This window comes from Capricornis sumatraensis, chromosome 9, assembly GCF_032405125.1.
Source record: "Capricornis sumatraensis isolate serow.1 chromosome 9, serow.2, whole genome shotgun sequence".
NCBI lineage: Eukaryota > Metazoa > Chordata > Mammalia > Artiodactyla > Bovidae > Capricornis > Capricornis sumatraensis.
The window spans coordinates 22,920,362-22,935,818 of NC_091077.1; the positions used below are offsets into that span (position 1 = coordinate 22,920,362).

The following is a 15,457-nucleotide window of genomic DNA, read 5'->3' on the forward strand; positions in this document are numbered from 1 at the left end:
AAGGGGACGACAGAGGATGAGATGGCTGGATGGCATCACCAACTCGATGGATGTGAGTTTGAGTGAACTCCGGGAGTTGGTGATGGACAGGGAGGCCTGGTGTGCTGCGATTCATGGGCTCGCGAAGAGTCGGACATGACTGAGCAACTAAACGGAAGGATTTAGTCATTATTTGCCTAATTTCTTTGACTGAACACATTCTGACAACAAGCAATAACATATGAAGTAGTCCTCACATTTTTATTACATAAAAGTTCATTTCCTGTTTTTATTATTTAATGATTTTTTGTTGTTGTTTTGTTTTTTGGCTATACCATTTAGTTTGCAGAACAGGGATTGAACTCGGGACCATGGCAGTGAAAGTGCCGAGTCTTAACCACTGGACTGCCAGGGAATTCCCACTTTTATATAGTAACTTTCCCTGTCACTAATTAGTTTTAGCTAATTCAAGTTTTAATTAAGTTTGGACTTATTGCACAAATGATTCTTGTCTGTTTTTGAAAAATTAAAAGATGATTAGTCCCATCACTCACTTATGGAACTACTAATGACATTTTGTATATTCTTGGATAGAACTTTCTGGGTCTTTTGTGGTTCCATATGAATTTTAGGATTTTTCCCCTAATTTTATGAAGAATTTTCTATGTATTTTGGTAGAGATTACATTAAATCTGTAGATTGCTTTGGATAGTGTGGCCATTTTAACAATATTAATTCTTGCAGTCTAAGAGCATGAGCTATCTTTCCACTTCTTGTGTCATCTTCATTTTCTCTTATCAGTGTTTTATAGTTACCAGTGTATAGATCATTCATTTCCTTGGTTAAATTTATTCTTAGGTATTTTGCTTATTTAACATAATTTTAAACAGGAATTTTTTTCCTTTACCAATATCTATATTTTAATCTTGTATACTACTGCCTTGCCAGATATATTTATTAGTTCTAAAAGGGTTTGTGTGTGGAAAAGTTAGGGCTCTTTATAGAAAGTATTATGTCATCTGGAAATAGTAACAGTTTTACCTCTTCCCTTCCAGTTTGGATACCTTTTATTTATTTATTTTTTCTTGTCTTATTTCTGTGACTGGGACTTCCAATAGTGTGTTGTCCAGAAGTGGTGAGTGGGCATCCTCCTGTTATTCCTGAATTTAGTGGGAAGATTTTCAGCTTTTCACTGTTGAGTGTGATGAATTTTATTATAAGAGTTATAAGTGACTCTTGTTATGTTGAGCTATGTTCTTTCTCTACCCTCTTTGGTGAGAGTTTTTGCGTGAAGGGATGTTGAATTTTGTCAGATGCTTTTCTTTTCCATCATTTTTTTTCTCTGCTTTTGTTTAGTGTGGTATATCACAGTGATTGATTTGTGTATGTTGAACCATCCTTGAAACCCCAAAATGAATCCAGCTTCATCATTCTGTATGATCCTTTTTATATATTTTTGGATTAGATTTGCTAATATTTTTTGAGGGTTTTAACATCTGTATTCATCAAAGATATTGGCCTGTAATTTTCTTTTCTTGTAGTGTATTTGGCTGCTTTTGATAGCAGTGTGATTGTGGCTTACTACAGTGAATTTGGCAGTGTTCCTCCTTCTATTTTGGAACAGTTAGATAAGGATGGGTATAAGTTTTAATAGCAAAAATCTTAATCAGTATTGATACAGTAGATAATTGGTTTTATGACTACCATAGTATCTTTATTTCTTTTGTGGGTATTATCAGCAGTTCAGAGAGATCAGGAGGACTCATTTTTTTAAAAAAATATTTATTTATTTGACTACACCAGGTCTTAGTTGAGGCACATGCATGTTCAGTCTTAACTTGTGGCATGTGGGGTCTAGTTACCCCACCAGGGATTGAACTTGGGCCCCTTGCATTGGGAGCATGGAGTTTTTAGCCACTGGACCACCATGTAAGTCCCAGAATCATTATTTAAGATAGCGGTGGAAATTTGACAGTTTCTTTTTGCACTTGCGAGCCATCAACTTTTTCTTGCTAGAGTGCTGAAGGTAAAAAATTATTAAAGATGTATGGAATATTTTGTTACAGTAGTTTTCTTAAGTATCATTAATCCAAACCTGTACATCAGATTTTGAGCATTAAAAATTTTGCATTTGTTTGAAAGATACTTTCTAAGTGAATGCCTAGAATGATTGAAAAAAATGATTTATTTTTATGAAATATTTTCAGTCTACTCATGTACATTGCTTTGTATAAAGATGAGAACCACACTCTAAACTTGAAAAGTTTTTCTTTTTTAGTGTTAAAAGAGCACTTCTATAACAGTAATAACATTATTGAAACTCCTTTGGGTATTGCTCTCAGAGCTCACAACACATTTAAATATCTTCAAATATTCTCAGTGATTTCAGAACTTTAATCTTTGGGGAGGATGTACTTGATATTTGAAAATAGCATAAAGGTGATTGGGAACAATATTCAGTGAATAGGATAGGTAATTAAGACAAGTGAAAATAGTCTTTTATTTAGATAAGCCATCTCTCTGAATTCTTCTTTCATTTATTATATGATTGGGGCATTTTATCTGAACTGTTAATGCTTTGGTTGCTTTGCTGTAAAAATGAGGATGACAGTATTGAGTTTGCCTGTCTTGCATGATGGTCTGATAGAACATATGTGCACACTTGAGGTTTAATCAGTTAATGATATCTCTAGGTTTTTTCTCTCAGATGTTTGTGCCCTTATCTCAGTTTCCACATGTCATTGCTTTAGTGTTCACTGTCATTCTTTTTAGAAATGTTGTAGTAGCATCTCCCAACAACCCGCCCCCCCCACAACAACTTTTATTGTAAAAGCAATAATATTTCATTTTAAGAACTTAGGAGAATTTTTTTAATTGAAAAGTATTTTATAATTTTGGCATTTTAAAATATTGTTTAATCATTTTATTTCAAGTTCTGTTTTTCTCTTCTCTCTGGTGTGTACTCCCAGCCCTATTCTTTATGTACTCCACTATCCCCTGCTACCAAATCATTCATTTTACTTTCATCACTCCTAAAAGAATCTTTTAACAGTGTTATTTCTTTTAAACTCTTAAGTCTTTTTATGGCCTACTACCACCTATTAGAAAGTCTGATGATCTAGAATATTTATCTGGCATGTAGGCTAAACCAGTTCTGTCTAATAGAACTTTCTGCAGTGATGCAATTGTTTTATATCTGTGGTTTTCAAACTGATAGTAACCAGCCACATGTGGCTTTTGAGCATTTAAAATGTGGCTGGTATGACTGAGAATTTTAATTTAAAATTAAAATTTTTAATTTAAATACTTTATATCATCTCATGGGAGGAATCCATGATTTTTTCTTGTTAGGATTGGGTATACATATCTACATTGCTGTAGTATCCCGTGTATATACCTGTTACCATTTATTATACTACATTGTACTTTTTTTTATTCATATGTCTGTTTCTCCCATCAGAGTGTACATGCTTTGAAAATGTGAACCATCATGCTTATATTCCTCAGAGCATATTGCCTGTTAAAGAAAATAGAGTGCCTGTTTTTATAAGCTTGTTGAGGTTTCTTGTGTAACTTGGGCAAGTTGTGTATCCTTCTTAGTGATTTTTTATGTATAAGAGGCTCTGCTCATTGTCTCGTGCATTGAAAAACATGCAGTAATGTCAACAGTTCCTGTTCCTGTTCTTTAAAATACTCAAAAAATATGTTTGTTCCTGTTACTAACAAATTAATTTTATTATTTATTGATTCCTGGCCATAAAACATGTTTATCAAAATATGTATAAATGTAAAGATAACTGAAAAATGTAAGATAAAGTATCAAAGGGAGAAAAAAGGTAGGAAATATAAAATCAGGCAGGCAGCAATCAGCCACCTATGCCTTTCACAATTTTCTTGTAGCCTGTACTTGCTGTGGTTCACTTTAAATAATTTATTTTTTCAACCCTACAAGATAGAGTGCTTATATAAATGTATATGAAAGTCACTGAATTAATTGCCTTACAACATATAATAATAATAAATGACTAGAAGCCAGTTATGACAAAGGATGTCTGCTGGAAACTGATGACTGGTTTTGGAATTATTGACTTGAAGACCTTTTTTCTTTTAGTAATTAGGTCATTAAAATGTAGTTTGCAAAATGGGACATGGGAAGAAAATAGAGTTTATATGTACTGTAATCCTCTTAAGATTTTGTGTACATTTTTCTGTTTATTTACAGTGAACACAAAGCATTTTTGCTGTTACTACATGTATTAATGCATGTATAAATTCACATATATTAATTTATAAATATTTATTAACCATGTTTTTACATGTATTAATTTATAAATAGATTATATATTTTAGAATATGTATTAATTATGTGTTAATAAATTATATATTGGTAATACATGTATTAATTTATGAGTAAGTTATATATCTTAGAAATATAGCTCAGAAATATTTAATTGTTAAAGTACTGAGATTAATTGATATGTAAATCCCTTTCTCATCTGCCCCAGCCTATCTTTTCAGCCTTCTGGCCCCATTATTTTGTAGGTTGTTCCTTCCTTTGGTTCTTCTCTCACCCTGGTAGTTTCTTACAGTCCTCTTTATTAATGTAATTCTGTCCTTTGATGATTCAGTTTGAATCTTAGCGTGCTGTTTGCTCCTTTTATCCAGAATGGCCTCTACCATGTCGTCCTGACAAAGTCTTGCTCAGCTCCTACAACTCCAGTCATCCATGAACTCTTTAGAGAAGCCTTCCCTAACACTTCCATGTTCCTAGACTGTGCTGCTTCTGATTGAAGTAGAACCCATAAGATGATATACATACTTATATGCATTTGCTCATAATTATGTTCTTTTCTGAAGATAGAGTAGGGAAAGTCGATCAGTCATGTCCTACTCTTCACGACCCAATGGGCTATAGCCTGCCAGCCTCCTCTATTCATGGAATTCTCCAGGCAAGAATATTGGAGAGGGTAGCCGTTCCCTTCTCCAGTAGATCTTCCCAACCCAGGGATCGAACCCAGATCATGTCCATTGCAGGCGGATTCTTTACCATCTGAGCCACCACAACTTACTTAAGAATTTAAGTGTATGTGTGTTTTATGGAAGGTTGACTACTGTGTTTTAAATAACCTACAGTGGTGAACATTTTTCATAGGTAATGAGTTGAGTTTTTAATTGTTGTTCAGTCACTAAGTCATGTCCAACTCTTTGAGACCCCATGGACTGCAGCACACCAGGTTTCCCTTTCCTTCATTGTGTCTTGGAGTTTGCTCAGATTCATGTGCATTGAGTCAGTGATGCTGTCTAACCATCACATCCTCTGCTGTTTTGCTCACCCTCCTTTACATGTTTTCTACCACCCAGTTCATTGTTTTAGCATAGTATGGCAGGTGGTAAGCATGGTGTGATACTCTAGAATCTACTTTTTCATTTTATTTATTTTTTTAAATATAAATTTATTTTAATTGGAGGCTAATTACAATATTGTATTGGTTTTGCCATACAACAACATGAATCCGCCACGGGTGTACACATGTTCCCCATCCTGAACCCCCCTCCCACCTCCTTCCCCGTACCATCCTTCTGGTCATCCCAGTGCACCAGCCCCAAGCATCCTGTATCCTGCATCAAACCTGGACTGGCGATTCGTTTCATATATGATATTGTACATGTTTCAGTGCCATTCTCCCAAATCATCCCACCCTCTCCCTCTCCCACAGAGTCCAAAAGACTGTTCTATCCATCTGTGTCTCTTTTGCTGTCTCGCATACAGGGTTATCATTACCATCTTTCTAAATTCCATATATATGCTTTAGTATACTGTATTGGTGTTTTTCTTTCTGACTTCAGTCTGTATAATCGGCTCCAATTTCATCCACCTCATTAGAACTGATTCAAATGTATTCTTTTTAATGGCTGAGTAATACTCCATTGTGTATATGTACCAAAGCTTTCTTATCCATTCGTCTGCTGATGGACATCTAGGTTGCTTCCATGTCCTGGCTATTATAAACAATGCTGCGATGAACATTGGAGTACACGTGTCTCTTTCAATTCTGGTTTCCTCGGTGTGTATACCCAGCAGTGGGATTGCTGGGTCATAAGGCAATTCGATTTCCAGTTTTTGAAGGAATCTCCACACTGTTCTCCATAGTGGCTGAACTAGTTTGCATTCCCACCAACAGTGTAAGAGGGTTCCCTTTTAACCACACCCTTTCCAACATTTATTGCTTGTAGACTTTTGGATAGCAGCTATTCTGACTAGGGTGAAATGGTACCTCATTGTGGTTTTGATTTGCATTTCTCTGATAATGAGTGATGTTGAGCATCTTTTCATGTGTTTGTTAGCCATCTGTATGTCTTCTTTGGAGAAATGTCTATTTAGTTCTTTGGCCCATTTTTTGATTGGGTTGTTTATTTTAATGGAATTGAGCTGCATAAGTTGCTTGTATATTTTTGAGATTAGTTGTTTGTCAGTTGCTTCATTTGCTATTATTTTCTCCCATTCAGAAGGCTGTCTTTTCACCTTGCTTATAGTTTCCTTTGTTATGCAGAAGCTTTTAAGTTTAATTAGGTCCCATTTGTTTATTTTTGCTTTTATTTCAAGTATTCTGGGAGGTGGGTCACAGAGGATCCTGCTGTGACGTATGTCGGAGAGTGTTTTGCCTATGTTCTCCTCTAGGAGTTTAATAGTTTCTGGTCTTAAATTTAGATCTTTAATCCATTTTGAGTTTATTTTTGAGTATGGTGTTAGAAAGTGATCTCGTTTCATTCTTTTACAAATGTTGACTAGTTCTCCCAGCACTACTTGTTAAGGAGATTGTCTTTTCTCCATTGTATATTCTTGCCTCCTTTGTCAAAGGTAAGGTGTCCATAGGTGTGTGGATTTATCTCTGGGCTTTCTATTTTGTTCCATTGATCTACATTTCTGTCTTTGTGCCAGAACCATACTGTCTTGATGACTGTGGATTTGTAGTAGAGCCTGAAGTCAGGCAGGTTGATTCTTCTAGTTCCATTCTTCTTTCTCAAGATTGCTTTGGCTATGCAAGGTTTTTTTAATTTCCATACAAATTGGGAAATTTTTTGTTCTATCTCTGTGAAAAATAACGTTGGTAGCTTGATAGGGATTGCATTGAATCTGTAGATTGCTTTGGGTATTATACTCATTTTCACTATATTGATTCTTCCATTCCATGAACATGGTATATTTCTCCATCTATTAGTGTCCTCTTTGATTTCTTTCACCAGTGTTTTATAGTTTTCTGTATATAGGTCTTTAGTTTCTTTAGGTAGATATATTCCTAAGTATTTTATTCTTTTTGTTGCAATGGTGAATGGAATTGTTTCCTTAATTTCTCTTTCTGTTTTCTCATTATTAGTATATATATGCAAGGGATTTCTGTGTGTTGATTTTATATCCTACAACTTTACTATATTCATTGATTAGCTCTAGTAATTTTCTGGTGGAGTCTTTAGGGTTTCATTTTAGGCTCACAAATTAGTAATGCAACAAGTGTTTCTTTCTCATTTGCTGCTTATGTAATTGTGCCTTATATTCCTTTCTCTCCTGCAGTGCTCCTTGTTTTGTTTGGATTTATAGTGTACAGAGAGAGATTTAAGACATTTGCCAGTGCTCCTGAATAAGAGTCTGAGGGTGATTGCTGAGATCACATCATGGAATGAGTCTTAGTCCGTTTAGGCTGCTATAACACGGTAGCAGACTGAGTGACTTAAAAAATGACAGAACTTTATTTCTCACAATTACGAAGGCTAAGAAGCCCAAGATCATGGTTCTAGCAGTCATCATGTTCAGGTTCTGGTAAAGGCCCTCTTCTGGATAGTAGACTGCTTACCTCTTGCTTTCTGCTCACATGGTGGAAAGAGCTAGGGAGCTTTGTGGAGCCTCCTTTTTAAGGGCACTAACCCTAGTCATGAGGGCTCCTTCTTTATAATCTGATCACCTTCTATAGACACCAGCTCCTTATACCATCATCTTGAGAATTAGAATTTCAGTATGTGAATTATGCAGGAACACAGACCTTCATAGGGGCATCTCAGTATTTGTCTCAGGACCACCCATTTGGACTTTCAAATAAATCACATCCTTGAAATGGTCAGGTTTATAAGAGCCAGATCCCTCAGTTTAATATGATATAATAGACGTTAAACTAGGAATCAGATGATATGAATTCCTTTTCTATTTCAAGTGCTAATTTTCAATGTTTTTAAGACCCTCAGTCCCTGCATCATGTATAGGAATTGAACTAGCTACCAAGTCCCTTTTAATTATGGACTGCCAACCCCTTTCTGTGTCCACGTGGTAGAACAGATCTAGGAAGCTCCCGGAGGCATTTTTTATACAGGCACTAATCCCAGCTTCAGCTTCCCCAGTGGCTCAGTGGTAAAGAATCTGCCTGCAGTACAGGAGCTGCAGGAGACACAGGTTCGATCCCTGGGTCTGGAAGATCCCCAGAAGTAGGGCCTGGCAACCACTCCAGTATTCTTGCCTGGAGAATCCTATGGACAGAGGAGCCTGGTGGGTTACAGTCCAAGGAGTCACAAAGAGCTGGCCATGACTGAAGTGACTTAGCACTTATATGCAATCCTAGTTCCAGATCTCTCATGGCCTAATCACCTCCCAAAGGCCCCACCTCCTAATGCCATGATTTTGGAGATTAGATTTTTGACACTGGAATTTGCAGAAGGAGGTAGGGGGGTCGAGGAGAGGGGTGGGAGTGGAATGCAGGCCTTTAGACCATAGCAGAGCACCAGCGAACAAGTAGTTTAATCATTTATTCAAGTCAAAATGGAGGAAGTATATACACTCTTGTTGCATATATTATTATAATTTCAAGCTTGATCTGCTAAAGTCATAGTCACTGATTGATAAAGAAACTGTCCAACAGTGTGAACTTTATTTGTACACTTGATGGATCCTGATTGTTCTTAAATAAATATTTTGTATTTGGTAAATACTTGTAGAATGAAAAGATAAGTGAGTAAACAATCTTCTATCACTTCTGAAGTAAAGATTGTATATCTGGAGCCTTTGCCAGTCTGACTTGTGTATAACACAGTGAGTGTTGACCAGGTTACTACTGAGAAATTTGGAGTCCAACCTCTGAGAATCTGCAGCTTTTCAGTATTGCTTTTCACCCTATTTGCAAGCCACAGTACTCTGGACAGATAAGTTCTTTATGGTGCTTTATACCTAAAAAAAAGAACAGGATTTTTCTCTTTTTATGCATGGGCATCTGTCATCTCCTAGGAGAATTTTTCTCAATTGTCTTCTGCGAAACAATGTAGAATTCTCAATAGAAGGTTTTTGTACCTAGTTACAGGGTCATGAATTCAGACATGGACAGAGAAAAAGCAAAGGGGTGTTATTGTAATCAAACTAAGTAGGACAAATGCCTGCCTAAATCAGATTTTAAAAATTTGTGTTTCACAGGGGGAAAAAAGTTTCTTGTAGTAATGTCGAAAAATATAGAAGAATATTAAAAAGGAAATAAGTTTACTGTAATCCTCAAAACCAGAGATAGCAAATGTGGCTAATGATTTTTAAATGTATGTTTCTTGATTAAATCATCAATATCTTATAATGCTGAATATTTAGTTATCCTGTCTTTCTACTTCTCAAGAAATTAAATTTTTCCCTGAATATTATTTTTAATATTAATATTACAACAGAGTATTCTCATGCAGTTTCATTTCCCTCCTACTACAACTTGTATGAATATATCTGTGACTGATTTTTTTTCCCCTTAGGATTGATTTCACAGTGTATGAAAATTATTTTTCATATGGGTATGAAAGTTATTTTTAATGCTTTATATAAATATTTCTAACTTCTAATTAGTAGTTTAAAAAAAATTTTTTTATCATTCACCCTGTATGAGCTTCAGGAGCGTTGGAAGGAGGGCAGGGGCATGCCCCTCTGCTTTTCTGAGACGGTTCTCTCTTTTGTTAAGATGACACTGATTCCTATGGATCTGCCCAGGGAACCAGAATCGGAAAGATATTTATCACACATGAAACACTTTATAGAAAGCTCTTTGGAAGATTGTGTGAAACCAGTCTGATAGTATATACACATACCAATGGCCTAAGATAATGATTTTTTAGAGCATTCCAAGGGAAATAACTACTCAGACATTGCAAATAGATTAATAATCCTGACTGTTACTGCCTTTTAATTTGATTTGTTATCTATTCAGTAACTGTACTGTTTAACATTTAGCTTTTGTAATATCAGAAAATGCAGTATTTAAAATTACAGAAGTGATAACAAAAATAGTCTCTAATATATTCCAGGAATTTATAGATGGACAGAATATTCTCAATAGTTTAATTTTTTTAGTGAGATTTCTTTTCATTCATGTTTATGGATACAGGTATCTATTTTCATTGTTGGGCAGGTCTCATTTTTTGTAGAAAACAATACCTTTGATTAAACTTTGCATTAACTTTGCATACAGTATATAGCATACTTGACTGATTACTATAAATGCATAGTGTATTTTTGTATGTGTGTGTGAGTGAAAAAAAATGCTTGCTTCGACTGCACTCTATAGTGGAAGTAGAAGCTTAGTGGTGCGTTTTTATTGTTCCTTCGGTTTCACTGATTCTAATTATAGAAGCTTACATCACCTTAGTTGATGATGAAGGCTTCCCTCTCCCTCTTTGGTTTTTCTTCCTCCATCACTCCCGAAGGGAGGATGATATTTCATAGTGCATGTGTGTCCTGCTGGTGGCTCTGACAGGGCTTTCAGCAGCGTGGTGCTGGTCGTTTAGTGGGCGTAGATGACAGGACGCTGCAGCACACTATTCCTTATAGAATAGAAGGAGAGGGTTGCCACTGTGGCTTTCCTGTCTCCAAAAAGGCTGAGGAACAGAGGGGATGCAGTTTCAAAGCAGGAATTCCTGAAGGGCACCAGTAATTAGAGTTAACCATGTCTGATAACTACAGAAATTCATTTCAAATGTTGAAGTTAAGCAAGGGACAGGAGCTGAGGGGGAGCAGGAAAGCTACTGTGATCCTTTAAAAGGGCTTGCATGTTGCCTCAGATGTTATGGTAGTGTCGTCTATTCATTCATTTTTCCAAAGGATTAAAGTATTTTTTACTATATATATAAGCACATTTAACAGTTTATATTTTAAAGGCCAAATGCTTACAAATAAAATATAGAACTGAGTGGCCTGTGTGTTTTGTTTTGTAAAACTACATAATTTTTCTTTTAATCTTCATCTCCTTTTGAGTTTGACTTCTCTAAACTCTGGTTATAATATTTCACTTTGCAGATAAGGAATAAAGTGTTATGTATGACTGTGCCTGAGATTACTGTAAACCTGGTTTTTGTTAATGTTGGGTTTTTGTTTTCCATAATGTCTCAAAATGATAACTTATTCTCATTTTTAATTTTCTGATCGCTTTTTCCATGATTACCTTTTTTCTGTTCCTTTTCTGTATTGTTACTTATTGAAATAAAAGGTAAATTTATAGTTTAATAACTATTAGAACTTCATACTTGGCTTTCTATACAATATGATTTCAAATATTCTGCTTTGTATTTTTGTTTAGAAATGGTTTAGGTAATATATTTTAGTTTACACAGTGTAATTTATAATATGAGTAATTATTAACTATATAGCATTTACATTTTTATAAATCTGTTTTAAATGGTTTGAAGCTTTGCAGTTGCATACATTGATTGCTTTATTTGGTAGTAGTTTGAAAGATTTTTTTAAAGCTAAAGATTTTGTCATTGTGGCTTAGCATCATTATGGCATTTCACGTGCAGGGAAAATGTGTTCTTGAATAGTTATCCTATGTTGATGATTCCTAGACAATGTGTACATCAGGGCATTCTCCCTTGCCTGAGTTACTTCAATTATTTGAATTGATGAGGTAATGGAATGACCTCCATGATAAAAAATTTTAAGTAATGAAAGTGAAAAGTCATTTATTCACCTAATCATATATTTTAGTTATTTGATAAATTACTGACTTTTTAAAGGATGCTTATATTTTTGATCAGTAGTTAAGAGAGTGAGTCATTATTTCTGAAGAAACTGTGGTAAAGTGCATCATCAGAGGGGCGATGGGCTCACATGCTAACTATATAATTTGACCTGCTTCTCTCATAGTGTTCTTGCACAGGGAGATTCTTCATGCCAGGCTCACCACACAGTTCCCTAGAATGGCAGATGCTGTGAGACGATTGGTAGAACAAGGGAAAGGGATGATGTCATCTTCACTCCCAGGCCAAACTAAAGGAAAAGAGAGTTGTTCCTTTATTGAGCCAGTGTTTACTACAGTAATTCTAACATATGGCCTTAGTGGATTGCATTTCATACACAGGGCAGGGTGTTTTTTAAAGCAGCTAAGAGATGGCTGTCTCTCTCTCGCTCAGCTTGAGGTCCTTCTTTGTGCGCTATCATCATGATTTATAAAAAGGGGAAAAGGTGCCCTTTAGGATTTTGCTTTTTGATTTGGTTGTAATTTATCCTGTTGGTTCTATACATGAATAAAATTATTAGCTCACATTGAAACTAAAATGTTCTTCAGCGGCATTAATGTTTATGTACAAAATATCTTTTAGAAATTATCTTTAGAAAATGTTCGGCTTCATTTACATACAAGATACCTACCATCATTATCCTGTTTTTAAAAATGACAGTTAAAATTAGATTTTAGTTAATTTATTCTTGAATACTTAACTTTTTGTTGAAATTCCAACTCATTGTAGTTTATCTAAATTAATTGGGTTGAAAAAATACATTGGTGCTGGAAAGTCAGCCTGTCAATGTTTCCTGCATTTCAGGCTTTGAAAGCCAGAGTCATGTTCATTTGCTAGACTTAGTTGTACGTTTATATGTACATTTTGTATGTTCTTCTGAAATATTTTCAGAAAGCAAGTAATTCTTAAGTTTTATGGAAACCCAGATTCATTTATAATCACTTATTGTGAAAATACGATTTTGGTCAGAATAACAGTTTTACTAAAGTCAGTTCTATTCTTGTAAGTAGCAACATAATTCAGATTGGCAGCAAAGTGTTGTTCAGAAAGTGACTTACACTTTGCCCAGGGGTATTGGAAATCTTTTGTTACTTTGCCTGTTTCTTTTTGGCTAATAATGAGGTATTTATCCCTTTGACAGTAGAGTCCTTTGTAATAACACCTGTCTCTCAGGTAATAATTTCTCTAATGTTGCACATACTCTTCCCCTTAAAATGGTGTTAAGTCAATAAAGCAAGGTAGTTCTATTACTTTGAGTTATTTACTGATGTTATTCTTATAATTTTTCTGCCTGGAGGGGTGGTACCTTTTTTTTTTTTTTTAAACCGCTGGAAACTATGTTTTACTTTGGCTATTGGAAAGCACCATTATAGCTTAGTGGAAACTCTTTGTGGTAGTACCTGCATTTAGATGCCTTGTGACAAAATCTTGAAGAGTAGGGTGGGTACTAGAGGAATTGTGTTTTCAGATTGGAGAGGGTGTGATAAGAATTCATTTTTTCCTATAATTTTTATAGGAAAATGATGCTTCCTTTTAGTCCAAGCTCAATTTGGAAGCAGGTTGAATCATTTTCTTTTCTGATTGTTTCTGAATTTTACTTACTGCTTGTCTCTTTCTAGGAATCTAGCATTGGGCTGTAGGAAAGTACCATATTGCATAGATGATTTTTCCTCAGAGGGAGTTGGTAAATGCTACATGTCAGCTGTTTTGCTTGTGATTTTTTTTTTCCAGTTTCCCTTTGCACAATGAAATTCTGTTGTTTCCATATAAATCTTCACATATAAATGTTCACATATAAATCTTCATGCTAATTTTGATGTTTTTAGTGTTAATTTAGAATAATCTTAAGGGTTACACCTTTCAGAACAGTTACTTGATAAATAGGAAGTTTTACAAGCGGAATACATATGTGACATCTGAGAACTAGGCTGCCTTCTGTATTTGCAGTGCAAGAGTATCTTACTAGAGCTGATTGTTTTCTCTTGGGAGGATAAGCCTATGTTAAATTTGAATAGTAATATTAGGAAATATGGCTTCCCAAATAAAGCTGTGCATCAGTGAACAGAATTAAAAATAAAAATGAATTTTAAAACTGAAACAGAGATGCTTGAGCCAATTTTTTTCTTATAGAATTTAGCTTGTTGACAGGTCTCATAGAAGGGTGTGTGTGTGTGTGTTTTCAGTAAACTGCTCTTTGGGCTACATCTGCAGATACAGTAGCCAATTGATCTAATGCAGTTTCTGAAGGCTTTCTGTACAGGTGATGTCATCCTTTTAGCTCTATTCTCCTCCCACTCTCTTTCCTTCTTATTAGATATTTCATCTTACTGCAGAGCATAGAATCAATAGGAGCTTCTCCTTAGGGAGCTGCTGTGAAACAGGCAAGGACAGTAGGAATTAAGACGCTAACATATAGTCTTGCTTGAGCAGACGATGTAGTGTTTTTGTACCCTATCATATATAAAATTTCAACCAGCACGTCAGATCCACAGTACTGTCTTACTGATGCATTAGAACAAGGAGCAATGCTGCAGAGCTGTAAATAGTGCTTGTGCATAGAGAAATTTTTAATTTTGAAGATTCTCAGGCATTCTTTGGGACAAACCTTTAGAACATACATCTTCTAACTACCGGTTGCTCAGTGGTTGATTTTTTTTTTTAACCTCTGATGGTTAACAGTATAAAGAAGAAACTTTCATCTTAAGGATACAGTGTTCTGGTTTGCTTCTGAGGCAGAAGAATTACTGCAGTGCTTGCTCTACAGAATGAAATAAATTGAAGAAAAGACAAAGCTGTCTTTGGAAAGGTTTCTCAGAATCTAGCAACACAGATTTGGTGCATGTTGCCTTATTTGCTTTGATTGATATAGTATTAACTGTTGTGTTACCACTGTGTGCATGTCTGTGCCAGGTGCCTGAGGAAGCATGTGTATGTCTCTATGTTCTGAGCCAGAAACGCAAACATCTTGATTTACTGTGACTTGCTTATTAAAAGTGAACATTTTGATGAAAACTGCTCCAGTAATTTAGAAGCTCAGTTCTAAGGTACTGAAAGATCCTGATTTCAGTTTGAAAGGGATTTGGAGAAGCTGTCTTTATACTGCAGTTTACACTGTAAATGGTGTATGATTTATAAAAAGGAAACTTAACAGAATTTTGTCAACATACTCGTCGGTGTGGCTCTGGTTTGAAAAGGAAACTATCCTTTGCAGCTCAGGAAATGGCTTTTCTTGTTCGCTGTTATGCCAATTGTCTTCAGCCATGGGCCTCCAAAGTAAGTAATTATTATTTTCTTTGAGAGTGATATAATCTCACTATTACATTTAAATTCTATTTTGAATTTTAAATAAGTTGTATTATACTGTTACATTTTTTAAACTTTAAGAACTGCAGAGCAGTTTAAAAAACTCATTCTCGTGGCCATTTTTGTTTTTCAGTTTGTAAGAATCTCAAATATTTTC

General features: G+C 35.2%; 1 protein-coding gene across 5 annotated transcripts in view; it reads left to right on the forward strand.

Annotated features, from left to right (window-relative positions):
- Window positions 1-15,457, forward strand: part of RAPGEF6 (Rap guanine nucleotide exchange factor 6) — a 208,947-nt gene that overhangs the window by 82,478 nt on the left and 111,012 nt on the right. The window lies entirely within an intron of this gene.